Consider the following 15,412-nt stretch of genomic DNA (forward strand, 5'->3'; position numbering starts at 1 on the left):
AATGTAGGCACCATGTTTTGAAAAGGAAAAACTGCATGGAATAAAAACAGGTGATTTCTCTGGTTCTGCTGTACTGATGTTGAACATTTGTTTATAAACTATATGACTCCTAATAAACTCGTAGTATGCTTTTCTAATTATGTTGCCTACATTGCCCACAATGCAACTGGCATCGTTGAATGCAATTTATCTTATTACATGTGGCTTCATCTGGAACCACAAAATACTTTATATTATTTTTTTCACATATGCAGTAGTACTCCCCAACACCTGTAAACACACTGAGTTACCCTTTAAATGTAAGGATTTGCTGCTTTTTGAGGCAATTTGAGGAGGTCATTTTGGGCTTTGGGAAGTTGTGATGAGCATTTGTCACATTTTAAAAATACATTTAATATATTAATCAATTTATTCTGAACAAAAACTAATCGTCTGACTACTTGTTTGTGCAATAAATCTTTAGTTTCGATCCTAGATTCTCTGGTAATTTCTGGAAGCACCACAGGCAAGCTACATATCAAATTACACACTCCTCTTCAGACAGTGCATGGTGTCAATAATAAAGGCTTGGCAGCAGTAAACAGTGCACACAGTCTTCTTCCTCCTGTATTCACATTTTTCGTCCAGGGCATCCAAGGTTTGATCGCCACATGCAAACAATTAACCTGCCAAATCGAATGAATTCTGGACTTTTGTTGGGTCATATTTTGAAACACAGATGTGCCTTCTCTGGTGGAGCTAAAAATTGCCAGCAACATTAAAGAAAATCACTCTCAGCTGACCACAGTGTGACCAATCCATTATAATACAAGGAATTAGGATGGAATAAGGGCATAGTTTCACACATTCTTCCCACTTCAAGCGTCTTACAGCGCTTTTTTTCCCCTTTCCTTGAGTGTTTTATACATCATGTAAAAGATCTTGAAAGTGAAACAGGTCAGAGTCCACACCAACATAAGTCCACTCCCACATAAAACACTGCTCCTTAAACGCTCTGGCAGTATTAAACCCTTTATTCTGTAACTCTGTGACATCACACTACATCATAGAGTTACACATTTGCAGTGTGGCACATAAGAATTGATTAAGCAGAGCTGCTTTTTTGTTGTTAGCGGTGCAGGGTCACGTATGTGTGAGCTGACCAATCAGAGAAGACCGGGGCCTTAAAGAGACAGGAGCTGAAACAGAGTGTTGCAGACAGAGGGAGAATAAAGTAACGCAGTCCTCAACATTTGAAAAAAAAAGGATGTGTTTTTAGAGCACTAAAGCATGTAAAATGACTCTTGAACAAAAGAGGGGGACCAGACAGAAATGTGTAACCGGCACAGTGGTGAGCAGTAGACCGATGATAATAATGAAAAATGTCAAGAGCCAGATCGTCTTGTTCTTGTTGACAGGGAAATGGTACGTGGTGCTTCAGTTCTGCTTCACTTGAACAGCAAGAAAAGCACAGAGGTCATGTTTTGGCTGCTGATGTACGACCCACAAACTGTAAATAAAGGATAACACTGAAACATCCCAGCTTGCCCAAAAGTCACAAATGCACTGCAACAATAAAAAGGAAAAGAACACCAGAAAGAAACCAGTTCCTCTTGTTCTTGTTCACAGGAAAATAAAAGTGACACGCTGCAGCTGCTCATGTCAGAATAAACCTGTTTTTTTTTTGTTTTTTTTTTTAACTCAGAGCCGCAAATGATGCAGGTTTCGTTATCACTGTTACGTGCAGTTCGTTCATCAGTCTATGCATCCGTCTGAGTGATTAACAGCGTGTCACACGTTGCAGCCAAATCAAACAGAGAAGTCAGGGCTTTTAATGAGCTGTGCCAATCAAATTACATAGAGGCAATCGCTTAAGAAAAACAAATCCGAGAGAGAGAAGCAAATGTAAAAACAGATACATCTGATGACATATCCTGCAAGACAAGCAGCAGCGTTGCATCACATTCAGTATGGGAATTGCTGTATGCGGTTGTGTGTGTCTGTGTGGTTATGTGTGTGTGTGTGTGTGTGTGTGTGTGTGTGTGTGTGTGTGTGTGTGTGTGTGTGTGTGTGTGTGTACAACCCCCCCCCCCTTATGAATTCTGAATAAGAGATAGATGTAGGCCAGGGATTGGGGTTGTGTACACAGAGGTTTAATGACAGGGACCCTGGAGGGGATGGCACATCAGTCAAGCGGAACAGACAAACACACACTTACACACACATACACACACACACACACACACACACACACACACACACACACACACATACAGGCTGTGTATTACACAACCAGCACCCTCACTTTCCCATAATTTAGCACTGGAAAGACAGCAAGAGCTGGGAACGGCAGGTCCGACCAAGTTCGCGGCCTCGGGGGCACTTTGTCACACGCCGGCTGTGCAGTTTGGCCTACATGGGCTGGCACAGTTCTCAAGGCGAGAGCATAGTGTCTGACAAAGGGAATGTGTGTGTGTGTGTGTGTGTGTGAAACCATATAGCCTTCAGTTCTAGATGCTTCATTCCCCAGGTGTTTTTTTGTTCAGCTTCATATGGGTTACTGAGTCAGAGATTTTTGAATAGAGACGGATTACAAAAAACAGCTGAGCGATATCGGCTCAGCCCGGTAACATTTCGGTGGCGGGCTCGGATGCCACGGGGGCGCCAGATATCGAGGCTGCGTGTCATGTGAAAGTCACTTTGAGCTCCGTGCTTAAATAAGCACCACTATCACAGGGAAGAGTGGCGTGACTGGCCGTCTTGCGGGGACTGTTTGCCTCCCCTCCTCTCCCAGGGACTGCGGTTGAATTTGGCCAGGCAGCCGCTGTTGGCATTCCACACTGACCCTCGAGTAGCGGGCCTGAGGTTCACGGGTAAACAGACAGACCTTTTGGTGGGCTTCGCTGTGTAATTTTGGAGCCTGCCTCACCCCCGTTACTCCCCCCCAGCCTCTCCTCTCAGCCAGCCATATCCTCAGTTGGCCTCTCTGTTAATTCAGACCTACCTGACAGTTCTGACTAAAACCTTCTGGGTTTACTATCTGTCCCGCTTGGCGACAGGCTCAGTTCTCTAAACACACACTGAAGACTAATCTGCAACAGATGGGACGAGGGCCGGGGAGGAAGTAGTATAAAAGGATATACAGCATATTTGTACCCCTCTGAAGCAAACGATAGGGTTTCAGCGGAGCTCCAAGTAAAGCCGGAGGAAGGCTGTAATGATGTGCACTGCGGCGGCTCCCAGAGGCTTAACTGGACATATTACTTGGAGATATAAGCTGTCCGTCCGCAACCAGATGTCTGAAAAGGCCCCTGAGGGGGAATTCTTGAGGGCTTTCCGTGAAGGGAACCTGCACACACAGTCATTCACACACCCCTACAGGATGTATGTGAAGTACTGCGTGAATCAAAAACGTATGGAAACAAGCAAACGTGCACAGAGACATACATCGCGTACACAAACAAACAAGCCCGCACATGTTGGATTTCACGGGTGGCTGGTTTGGGATAATGAACGCCTCGACCTCCCCCCAAGTTAACTGTCTGGTTTTCAAGGTCATTAGTGTAAACACAAAAGACATTTATTTACCATCTCATTAATGCAAGTGGCAATTTAAGCTCTGTTTCTCAGGCGGGAAAAAAAAAAGAAAAAAGGGGGGAAAAGCGGATGGATCTCACTGTGCCAAAACCCAGACGGCTGTCAAATCACTGTTTGTATTGGTTTTGCGACGAGCGCTTGGAAAGCCCCAAGCTTTCATCAGCTAACCACCACGAGTGAATATCTGTTACATTCTCCCTCTTGTCCTAGCTGAGGGGATACGCCGCCTCTTGATTACTTGCTGCAGAGCGCAACAGCAGTTGGGGGGGGCTTGTTAATGTTATATAAGAGGAACGTTTAGGCGAATATAACATTGAAAAATGCATGGCATGTGGGTTCGTGCACATGCAGATGTAGTTTAAAGCCGCAGTATCACATTTTTGGCTGCTTGGGAGCGCCGGGGGCATCAGGTTCAAAGTATATTGTGGTGTGACGATTGATTCCATGTATTTGATATTGAATTTTGCTATTTTGGTGCCATTAAAAGCATAATGTTTAGTTCAAAATAATAAAGTTGCATAACCAGAAATACAAAACATGGAGCTCAAAGGCGCTAAACACACTGTACAGCAGAGAGGAACTTCAGATTCAGTTGACCATTCTCTTTTGTGGCTTTGGCACTCGAGAGTGACAGCGGTCACACTGCACATATTCACTTGATCAATTGTCACTATGATAATATAATTTATAGCAGCTTTAATGTACTTAAAGACTTAAAGGTGCAATATGTTGGAAGTTCACATGTAAATCCAATAGGGGGCATCATATTACCAGAGTAACCGCTAACTGCTGCTAACGGTAAATGTCTTAACTAGATGTCTCCTCAGTCTGGGGACTGGGCGAGGATGAGTGGAAGGTTACTGCTTACATCGCTAGCACACGTGCTCTGCACCAGGATTGGCAGGGGCTAGCATGGTTAGCATGCTAACTTCATTAGATATCCTTGCATCACAATATACAGACATCATGATATTTTAGCCAATTTCTGAACATTTTCAACTAAAATTCTGACGTATTGTGCCTTTAAAGCATGACGCCTGTTAGTGCTGAGGCAAAGGCGAGTGCTCAGCTTTTGGCGAATTTGATGAAACTCCTGCAGTCTTCCCCGCCCTCACTTATACAGCATTTATCACAACAGGCCATTTCCTGACTCCTGAGTGCCATCAGATTGGACGTATTCCTCTGGGGTTGCATGAGGCTACATGGAGATACAGTGACAGATAGGGCTCGTCTCCAGAGAGTGTTACAGAGACAGGCGACCACCCAACAGCAGAGGTTTTGACGTAAATGTCATGTAAGAGCTTCGTCACAGGAATGTCTTCATGAAACTGCACAACTTCAGAAATCCTTCTCTTCTTCGTCTGCCGCTGTTTACTGAATCAGACGGACAAAACGGAGTTGGATTCATGTGGACATCTTGTGTCATTTTAAGCAGAAATGGAGGGAGAGGGAAAGACAGAGAGGAAGCAGACTGTCTCTGATTAGGCCTGAGATGAGACATTCGGCTCTGGACCTCGTCTTTAGCCTCAGGATCAGAGTCCAACACATGAGCCCACATGAGACCAATTTACAGACTAAGCAGGAGCTAAGTCATGTTTTCCTGATGCCCCCAGCCAAACATTGATCCAAAACACATAGAAAATATTTCCCCTTGGTATATTTATGAATATGATCATTTTAATGTTGTTTTTAACCTGGTCCTGTCTTTCAAACGCAGCTACATTTGACACGACAGCTCGAAAGCAATGGCTTTCTGCATCTAATATCCGTAGTATACTTTGTTCTCATGCCAAAAAGAGTAGGTGTCACTCTCATTTCAGGACACGTTTCAGAATAAACGTCCTGCGTGATGCAAACGGCTGCAAGTTTGAACGGCGTTAATAGAAGAGAACGATGTTTTGATCACGCCCGCCGGGCTCACGACATCACTGCTTGCACGTAAACCGCTGTGCTTTTCACAAACAACAGCCAGATTGTTTTTTTTGTTTTTTGTTTTTTCAGTTCTGCGTTTATGACATTATCGGATTGGATTTAGAAAAGAGGGGTGGTCCACCGCCTGAGCTGCAGACACGAAAAACCACCAGACGTCAGACTGTGAGACGCGATCGAGCTTCACATCGCAGTGGCAACATCGCACGAGTGATCTGTTATGGAGACCTTTTTATGTTCCCTACCAAATCAAAAACAAAACTGAAAGCTATCATTTGTGCTCTGCCTCAGGGTGGTCATTTGACTGGGAATAATTACGTGGTTGTCGCGCTCTCTCGCAATCTCGTCTTCCTATATGAGACTTTTGCTTCTATCTATACTGTTTACCTTTACTTAGAGCTTGAAAGCCTTTTAATTATTATCATCTAATAATCATCACCTTTAATGTCTCCACAACCACTGCGGCTGGCGACTGGCAGTGTCTGGGCAGGTGTGTGTGTCTGTGTGCGTATCTGTGTGTGTGAGTGGCTTTAATCATCATCAAATAGAGCTGTGTGTATAGGTAATTAAGGTGGTGCCAAATCGACTCTCACTCGGAGGCACGAGTCAGGAACTCTCAACAACACCTCAGCTTTGCATCGCTTAGCAAGCGCTGGGGGCAACTTTGTTTCAGCTCCGCTACAAGTTTTAACACAGAGTCGAGTGCAACTCCCTCTCAGAGTCCATTACTCAGTGTCTGATAGGCTTCTAAGCCCTGGATTACTTTTCCTCCCCACAAGCTGACCATAATACCAGGCTTGGGGAGCCAATGCGGCCTGCAGGGTTTGGTCTGTAACCACTCAATGAGCACAAGGATCACGATTAGTGTTCGCAAGATCAAGGACTGCTTCTCCAGCCTCACCCCCCCCCGCGCCCCGACACACACATTTACACACTGCACCCTTCACCTCCTCTGCCTCGCCATGGTTTATGGCTACTGTAAGCCAATAAACACATACAGTATTAGCTTATCTTTCACCATTTATGGGGCAATATTTCCCTCAAACAAGACTGAACTTGGACAGACATTTCTGACACAACCATTTCCATGTCAGGCCTGCGGAAAATGATCATTTACATTTTCAGCTGGTGTCTTGATTGATTGTTTAGTCTAAAAAATGCGAAAACGCGCCCATCGTAATTGCTCGGAACCGTTGCTGACATCTTTTCTTTGCTTTTTACAGTCGAAAACTCCCCATTTATGATATGTAATTAAAGAAAATTGAGTAACTGACCATATTCACAGGGCGCCCATTTTCTTCTCACGCCATGCTCAGAGCGGGAAACACTAACTTTGTACTGGCGTGTTCCAGTCCTGTACATCTTAGGAATCAATAAAAGTTTTATTTTCACCACCTCCCAAAACTGAAAAGGTGAAGAATAATGAAAATGTGGATGGACATCAGACCATATTCAAGCTACAACAACATGCTTGATAACCTGTTAGCTAATGTTAGCTTTCAACCATTCCTAGCTACTGTTTGATTACTTCCAGTGTGTTTCACTTCCTGACTAAATGTGTCCACGATGTTTGTTGTTAGTTCAGAGTTAATTCAAGCCTTTACTATTGTTTTGTGTAACACGTAGCAAACGGTAATGTTAGCAAGGAAGAGCTTGAATGCTCGCGTTAGCTGTTCTCATTTCAGTTGCTGATAATAAAACTATTAGCATAAAATGAACAACACACAACTACGATGCATTTTATTTAAGCCTGGAAGTGAAACACGCTGTAATCAAACTAACTAATGTTAGCTAGGAAGTGGTTGTATGCTAATGTTAGCTAATTCAGATGTGTTGTTTTACATTGAAATATGGCCAAACATGCTACCAAGTTTCCGCTGTTTGTCATCTTCATCAATCATGGAGCGGTGAAACAAACTTTTTTTCCGATTCCCTACTTTTGTAAGACTTGCAAGCTGGAACACAGCAAAACGGCATTCGAGAATGTCAGGGGAGAAATGGATGGATGGATCTATTCCTCACATCTGAGAATCCATGATCAGGAAATGTTTGGCATTTTTGCTCGGTCAAGGCTGCTCCCAGCACTGGTTGTATGCAATCTCCCACTGCTATGACACTAATGCTGCTGATAGCTGGTACAGCTGGGTGGTCCAAGCGTTAGAAATGCTGAATATTACTCTGAGACTCGTTTTGTCTCCCTTCTTCCAGGAAATGTCTGTTTTTTTTATTGTTCACTGTTCTGTTTCTGCTGTTCAGCGATTGGCCCCTTCACTCTGTTTGGCCCTTCATGCACAACTGCAGGGGATAGCTGCTTGGCAAGCACGCACGTGTGTGTGTGTGTGTGTCCGAGTGTGCGAGGGTGTTTTCTGAGGTTTGGAATGATTTACACAACCCCACACTCGATTAATTCCAGTGTGACAGCACAAACTTGCCTGTGTGTACACATGTTGGTCGGAGGTATTAGGCTGACAGCGGCGCACAGACTGAACAGTGTTGACTGAGTAATAGATGGAGGTCTCTCTCTCTCTTTCTCTCTCTTTTTTTACAGACATGCACACATGCAAACACACACACACACTTCACATTCATGTTTATGTTTCTTATTGGTTCCATTTATTTAATCTGATGCCAATCTGTGCTCCAACTCAAACAGCGGGACAGAAGAAATCTGTGAATGCTGTCAGAGTTGGCCAGCAGCAACTCATCCAAAATGTACACACTATTAGTTTGTGTTTGTAACATCATGCACTGTAAATGTGAGAAACTGCTCTAAAAGCAAAGATTTCTATTCCCTCCTCACATTCAAGAGTTGATTTGTCCCTGTGTTGCTTTAAACGCCAGCGATCCCCTTTTAGATCGACTCTATTCTGCTTGAAAACATAAAAAGGTGAAACACGGCACATCCTGAGCCCCTCAACACTTTTAACGGCTCCGATCAGATGAGGTGCTTCGGCCGGGAAGCCAACGGCTCTAAATCCAGAACACCCTCATTCGCCGAGCAAAAAGGTTTTCCAGGAGACTGTCCAACAATATCAAAACAATCTCCAGGCTGGATTTCCTCTCTGGCACTCAAACCCCGCTGGAGAATGAGAATCTGGGTTGCACATGAGAGAGGACCGTAGGATGAAGGATCGAGAGACAGCGCTCCAAAAAATGAGTCTGTCAATTCAGCAGTTCGGCCATAAACAGAAAAGTCAGCAGGGGCTCCAAGAGAACCAATCAACACCCCCCCCCCCCCCCCCCAAAAAAAAAAACAAAAGTCACGGATGCATTCATTATCTGTCCACGTCTCCTGCCAGAGCTGGGCTCACAGTCGTATGACGTTACGCACCCAGTCATCCTTCACTGAAACCTCAAAGGTCACCTCGTCAAGAGGCGCTTCACATCCTCCCGTCTGATTCACGTCCTCCTCAGCCAGAACATCTTCCTTCTCTCCTCGCTTTGACATGTTTAGACAAAAAAAAATCAACCCTGGCTTCCTTTGATAATTGTCAAGCTACCAAAAAATGACCAACAGGCTTCACAGTTCAGGACGCACAAGACTTCTAACTGAGTTGCCCCCTTTCAAGTTTTTGTACCCAACATTGGGATTAGTTCTACAGATTAAATTAATGACATACTATGTTATAATGTTATAATTAGAGAGCTTATTACCCTGTTCAAAATGGCTAGCTCTTTCCCTGTTTCATATATTTAAGCTAACAGGCTGCTTGCTCTAGCTGCTAGCTACATATTTAGCGGTCAGAAATGTGAATGCGCATGAGTGTATTTCACAAAATGTTGAACTATTTCCTTTAAGGGGCTCTGCGGAAATGTCTGTGTTGTGCTGGAAGCCCACTGTTAGTTTTTATGGTAGTGGCGTCCATTTCTAGCGAACATTAGCTAAGGTTGCTCTCTGAGGCGCTAAGACGAGGCACGCCAGAACGTGTAATAAACATCATGAACAAATCATCCACAGCCGTGTGTAGGCAACTGAGAGACATGGCGAAGGTCAAATTGTTCACGGCACCTTACAAACCGCCCACATATAGCTGATAAAAAACGTGATCAATACATGTAAATTACCGCAACTTGTTACACGGAGCCCCTTTAAACTAATTCCGCGGCTGCACGCAAGACACTGTAGATGACAGCATTAATTATAAAGACTCCAGAGACTAAAGACTGTGTTTAGTTTACATTAAAAGCATTGAATCAATGTTGTGTCTCGGGCAGCGGTCGAGCCAAACATGCCGATCATTTCAGCTACTGCCTGACTCGACTCTCCCATGTGGTTTCGAATGGCTGACCAATTAACAGCAGCTTAACTCCTGGTTCCAAACACCTCTCCCTCTCTCTTTCACACACACACAGGCAGATCCACGAGCACTAGCGCCCGGTACCACACACAGACAAGGACACACACATGCGCACACACAGGCAGATACTCATTAACAAAGGCTTAGCATTTCAGAGTGTGTACCCCCAGCAAAGTGCGGCACAGTCTGGCTGACTGGCCCCCCACAGAGGGGGGGGACACACCTCAGTCACCTGATCCCGGGCTGCTCTCATCATCATCCTGGATCGGCTCACTGCAGCAGTTTGTCATTCCAATGCAGACTGCAATGGAAAGCTGTTCAAAATCGGATTATTTCAAGCGATTAAAGGGGCTCCATGTAGTTCTGAGAAAGAAATCTTAATCAGACTCAGAATTTTAATATTTAGAATATTAAATGAGATAATAACACAAACTCAGATCTTCATTTTCTATGTAACTTAATAAACAAGCTGATCTCACACACTGTTTGAAGCTGGAAAGGTGTCAGGGTCCGCCACACGTAAACAAAGTATGTAACTGTGTTGTCCTTTAAGGTCAGTTAGTTTGTCCAGCCACGAAAACTAAACCAGTTTGTTCATTTAGTTTGTTCATGCATTGCAAAGATTTGTCTCTTTTTGGTTGAAATGTATTCCCCCAAAACTACGGAATGCACCTTTAACTGCAGATCAAGTAGAGGTCCTGTCAGCAGACACGTTTTCCATCATGTTTCAGGATCCAAAGCTTGCTGCAGCATCTTCACAAACCTCTCCAGCCACTAGGTGCCACCACTGGCTTCAATACCGATCACACAGCGCTGAAAAGTCTAAATCTAAAGACGTCACTGGGACTCAAATAAAAATATATTTTTAAATGCTCTTTAAACACATTTTTTACGCAGTTTGAGATCTCAAAAGCAAAGACAGATGAGTGAGATGACACGGAGATCACTCTCACATGAGCTTGGAACAATCTGACTCGACTGGGGGAAAACACTTCAAAGTTTGTTTAAAAAAGATTTCAGTCTGGAGTTTGATTGAATATGAAGAAGAAGAAGAAGAGAAAGAAGGAAAAAAAGCGCCTCGCACGGCCGACTGTTCCGTGCGGCTGAAGTGATGTGGCTTCACGTCGGGTCTGCGGTCTGTCATCGCCGATTTCGATCCCGAGGTGATCCAAGAGCTGCGCGAAAAAAAAATGATGGGGTGGGGGGGCTCTGAAGTCAAACCCGCAAGACGGACAAGAGAAAAAAACTGAGGGAGACCACCTGAGTGACAAGCAACAGCTGAGTTCACACATCTGGAAACCTGAACGCGACCTCCGCTCCCCTCCTCCTTTTCCTCCATTGCGCGCGTCTTTACGCACACGCAACTCTCCAAAGCTGGACTCAGCCACCACAGATTCACTTTTTTTTTCTCTCTCTCTCTCTCCTCCTTCAAATAAACTCTTCTCTTCTCGCTTTGGTGTGAAGTCACGAAGAGGCAAATCACTCCAATCCCCTTCACTTTGATGATGTCTTATTTCTTCTTATTTAAACCCCGCACACCCACTCTCAACTGTGCGCACTTGCATGGCTGCAACATTTAGAGGAGGAACAAAAACAAAAAACAAAAAAAGCACCAAAGGAAATTATTGTAAAAGTTCTGAGGCACTCACCTCTCAGAAGCAACAAGTCGGTGAGTCTTGAATATTCCGTTTTCTTTCTTTTTTTTTCTTTTTTTAATCTGAGCGATATCACGACTCTGGAGGCATCCGGGCTGACCGCATCCAAAACAAAACACCACCTCGCAACTTCCGAGTCCTGGATCAGCTCGATGGACTGTCAGTGCATGGTCGTGGATAGAGACAGGAGTCGGAGGGGACGTTCACCAGGGTTGAGCGCTGCGCAGCTCTGGCACCGAGCTCAGGCGTCGAGAAATGACATTAGCGCTGCTCTGCTCCCATTGGCTCAAACGTGGAGCACCCCCCCTCATCCCTCCTCCTCCTCACACACACACACACACACACACACACACACACACGCCTCCCTCTCCTTCTCACTTACAAGCAGACAGCATACTGTATACATTCATGACTTTATGGATGTATTTTTAGAAGCCTTAATCAAGTCCACGTGGTTCTGTTGGGAGATTCCCATTAGACTATATGTGTTACAGCACCGTGAAGTCTGATCAGGTCATTGGGAGCTCATTAGCGACAGCAGTCATAGGAATACAGCAGCAATACTCAGGTTCACCTCTCTCTCATAAATTATACTCAGGAGCTTTACCAGGAGTATAAATCACACAAACTATTAAATCCAAATGGTTAAAGGGGCAATATGTGAGAGTTTTTGTCGTAAATGTTAAAAAAAAAATCAAATCAATAAATCTAAAACTATCAACAGAATGTGAAAAGAATTCAGTGTCATGACATCTGTGTGGTGTTTTTGCAGAGAGATCTACTGATGTTAGCATGCTAACAAGCTAGCCCCAAGCTCATGTGCTTAGCAGTGTAGATGCGTCACAATGCGTGACTAGATGTGTGGCTAAACTAAGCTAAACAGCAGCGGCAGTTCATTGTGAAAGTGCTGGCTGTAAAACCGTGAATACATTTCTTTTGGAGTGTCACGACCCCCGAGAAATCACTCGTTTGACTACCTGAGTACTATCCGAATGAGCTGCGAGATTAAATCATTTTTTCTTTCAGCTGGCCGGCCATGTCGCCAGGAGTGTCCACTGCACACGCTCTACGGTCAAATGATTTTCTCTTTACCCGGCGCTCCACTGGTCAGTAAAGCGGTTTGCACTGGTTAGCTCCGTCACTCCGGTTTCAAAGTTGTTCTGTGTCACATTGTGAATGACACCAAAGACACTTTGAAATTCAGTTTGAGCGGCCGCAGCGTCTGTAGAAATCTGACTGTTATGGCATTTCAAACCACCTCCAAATGTGGCTTGGATCTGGTTTGTAAACATCATGTTTCATGTGGGTTTTTTAAAGTCCAGACTTTATAAAATCAATCTGGATACAATCTGGATATGCCCAAAAAATGGAGTTTGGGCTGGCAGGTTAAACAAGGCCATGGTCGGGTGTGCAATAGACACTTACAGTACATTAAAGCACAACAGATGGAGTCTTTACAGGTGTGAAAAGAAAAGATGGCGATGTGAAAGCACGCCATAAGAAGAATTCTGACCTTGCAGCTTCTATGAGGTTTGTCATCCAATTGTAATACAGCGTTGGTGTCAAGTGGTATAGTGCTGTGTCAGCATTCAGCGGTCTTGGTAGTGGCCAGTTTGTGGGGAAAAAACACATAAGAATGGCGAACGAGTTACGGCACTCGCCTTGCATGGGCCCCGAGCAACACTGATATCAGCTAGCGTTAGCAATGTTAGCTAATGGAGAAACTGACAACCTGGGGGGGGGCGGCAGGTGATTCGGACTACAGCGGTGTTGTGACGTGAATGCAATGCAGTGTGGGGGAGCTGGAATGCTACATTCAGAGGTTATCAACGACACCTCAAGTTTCCATCATGACTGCTCAGTTCGGCTCGGCCGTTTCAGATTTCCACAGTACTGTATTAGTATGACGCTCATGGCATAGTTGAATGAAAACGGAGCTGGTTAAAAGTTATAAAGTTTCTCAAAAGGCAGTGGATCCTGATTTGTGGAGCGGAGCCTCTGGATTGAAGTTTCGGCCTCAGCTGTGGAGTCGGGGGGGCGAGGGGAGCCGTCTGAATGTCCGTGAACCTGGCACTGGGACAGACGGGGCAGGTCAAAACAGTATGGCTTATTGTCCCTGCCAGCCAGTCAGCCAGCCCACACAGCGAGGGACCCGCGGACGCCCTCGTTCACCTTGCAGCTCTGACGGCATCTGACAGCATGATTTACAACTTAGATTTCACGTATAACTTTTTTTTTTTTCCAGTTTCAGCAGGATAAGCTGCGATTCACCCGCTGAATAGAAGCAGCGGTGCGGCCACTGGGAGCCTGGTAACAGATGTAAACAAGTATTTCAGTTGTTGCCTTAAACAAAAGTGGAAAAAAGTTGAACAAGGCAATGAATGAAGGAGAAAAACACACATCAGCTCAGATTGGCTTTTTGGGTTTTCATCTGTTCTGACTGTGCAGCAAAGCACATCTGCGGCCTCACGCTTTAAACACACACGCTGAACGTTTTATAACGGGAAATCCGATCATCTTCCCCTGTCCCGATTGCTCTCTTCCCACCTGTTCTCCTCGCCGAATAGAGCCGGCCTCTGTGCCTCGCCTCGCCTCTTTGTGCTCGCACACAGACATCTGTAACATTAAGCCTATTTACAGCAGACACAGAGCGAGAGGGAGAGAGAGGGGTATAAAAGGTAAGCCTATAGGCCTACACATGCAGCCGGAGAGGAAGCCGAGGATCAGTGCAGCGTGGAGAGCACAAAAGGGGCCTCTGGGTCAGTAAATCCTGCCCCTGTCACCTTCCGCGGCGTTGGAAACGGTTGATGGAAGTGTCATAGCCAGGCGCGGCGCGTTGTACACGTCAGATACCGCCCTTTTATCTCCGTCCTCCATCACCCCCTCTTGTCTTTTCTTTTATGGAACGCTGCTTTGGAAAAACAATCCAGATTGATGTGGGACTGCGCGCTTTGTGACGGCAGCTTGGATGTCACGAGCGATGAATGGCAAACCCCGGCACAAGGAGGTTATCTTTCGATCGGCGTATCTGGTGGTTGGAGACAGTAAAAGGCTCATTTGTCATGCGGCAGGCTCCCACAGTTATGATCCCTGCATCCCTGCTTATGTTGAATGCAGAAATGACAACTCCGGTGCAATATATCTGACGGCAGTGAATGTGGAACTAAAAAAATAAGCAGCGTACAATATCAGGCCTGTTCTGAAAGGTGATATCAGGTCATTAAAAAAAAAACCCTTAGATAACCTAACACACCGCGTCGTTAACCTGACCGATGCATTTCTGCCTGAAAGTGACATTTAACCCTGTGAAACTATGTCAACTAGACGAGTTAACGACCAGCTGGGAAAACTACAAAATAGCCACAAGCACAAGCACTGTGTATCTGGGTGTTTTTCACCGAGAAGCTTTTGGTTCTTAGCCAAAAAATGAAAGGTGCACTATGTAGCTCTGGGGAAGAAATGTTCAATCCGAAGAGAAAGATTTTTTTTTAAGCCTAAACAAACTAAATAAACAATCTGACCTCAAAGGACGACACAATTTCATACTGTTTTGTTTCTATGTGGCGGACCCTGCCACCTCTCTGGCTTCAAACAGTGTTCTGGGGACCTTATTTTCCTCTGAGAACAACTTGTTTATTCAGTTTTTTCCATAACAGTTTGTGTTCTCACCTCATTAATATTGTAAATACACATATTCTGAGTTTGAATTTCTACAGAGTGCTCCTTTAAGCTGGCTGTGAAATTAGTTTGGGATCATCAAGCAATATGCAGGAAAAAAAAAAACCTGTTTCCTTCCCTGGTCTTGACCCATCGGGCCCCTTCTCTCTCTATGACCCTGTATAACCCAGCTCCGAAACCTCCAACCCCCTTCAGTGAGAATGAGGTAAGTGTTTCCAGATTTGGCCTTAAGGAAAACTGTCAATCAAGCTGTGGGAATCCGGGCTGCGTTTCGCA

General features: G+C 44.9%; 1 protein-coding gene across 1 annotated transcript in view; it reads right to left on the reverse strand.

The window, feature by feature from the left end:
• The window catches only part of prickle1b (prickle homolog 1b), a 32,187-nt gene extending 20,512 nt beyond the window's left edge, over window positions 1–11,675 (reverse strand). The window contains exon 1 of the mRNA XM_037121321.1: window positions 11,453–11,675. The gene's annotated coding sequence lies outside the window, so the exon portion shown is untranslated. The remainder of the gene's footprint in view (window positions 1–11,452) is intronic.
• Between the last annotated feature and the right edge of the window lie 3,737 nt (window positions 11,676–15,412).

This window comes from Acanthopagrus latus, chromosome 14 (assembly GCF_904848185.1).
Source record: "Acanthopagrus latus isolate v.2019 chromosome 14, fAcaLat1.1, whole genome shotgun sequence".
Lineage (NCBI taxonomy): Eukaryota > Metazoa > Chordata > Actinopteri > Spariformes > Sparidae > Acanthopagrus > Acanthopagrus latus.